This window comes from Gossypium arboreum, chromosome 3, assembly GCF_025698485.1.
Source record: "Gossypium arboreum isolate Shixiya-1 chromosome 3, ASM2569848v2, whole genome shotgun sequence".
NCBI classification, from domain to species: Eukaryota; Viridiplantae; Streptophyta; class Magnoliopsida; order Malvales; family Malvaceae; genus Gossypium; species Gossypium arboreum.
Genome location: NC_069072.1, coordinates 92,698,129 through 92,698,957, shown reverse-complemented (window position 1 = coordinate 92,698,957; position 829 = coordinate 92,698,129). Strand labels below are relative to the sequence as shown.

The 829-nt window shown below is 38.8% G+C and overlaps 1 non-coding gene across 1 annotated transcript; it reads left to right on the top strand.

Annotated features, from left to right (window-relative positions):
• The first annotated feature begins 461 nt into the window (after window positions 1-461).
• On the top strand, window positions 462-565 carry LOC128291187 (small nucleolar RNA R71). Its single transcript, XR_008280963.1, has one exon. It is a non-coding gene; the product is annotated as a small nucleolar RNA R71 (small nucleolar RNA).
• The last annotated feature ends 264 nt before the right edge of the window (window positions 566-829 follow it).

The following is an 829-nucleotide window of genomic DNA, read 5'->3' as shown; positions in this document are numbered from 1 at the left end:
TTCTAACACTGAGATAAATTTCGTTAGCATCTCCTCAAGGATCAGTTTCTTTTCCTGCTGGTAAGGTGGTTGTTGAAAGCCTGGGGGATGTTGTGGCCTTTAATTTCCTCAGTGCTAAGGTTGAAAGATTGATATTCTGTGTGCACTCCTCCTCCATTTGCATCACACCTCATCACTGGATGTACCTGAGTAGAACCATATAAACCGTCAATCTTTTTATTTAAAATCTCTACTAGTTAGATAGCATAGTGGCCGCGTCGAGGTTGAAAACACCGGCTGCTTTTGTTGGTTTTATTCTCATGACTTGCCAGTGATAGTTATTCAGTGACATCTCTTCCATAAATTCATAAGCCTCTTTAGGTGTCTTATTATTGATAGTTCCACCAGCAGCTGTGTTAATCATCTGTCTAGTCGAAGGATTTAGGCCATTGTGAAAAGTTTGAACCTGTAGCCAAAGTGGTAACCCATGGTAAGGGCATCTTCTCAATAGATCCTTGTATCTCTCCCATGCATCATAGAGTGTTTCTAAATCCATCAGCACAAAAGAAATATCATTTCTTAATTTATCCTTTTTAGCCGGCGGAAAGTATTTAAGAAAAATTTTTTCGGTCATTTGTTCCCAAGTGGTGATCGATCCTCATGGTAACGAGTTGAACCATTGTTTAGCCTTATTCCTCAATGAAAAGGGAAACAACCGAAGGCGAATGACATCATTAGAAATGCCATTTATCTTAAAAGTGTTGTAAAACTCCAGAAAATTCTCCAAATGAGCGTTTGGATCCTCATCCTGCAAACCATCAAACTGAACAAACTGTTGTATCATTTGAAT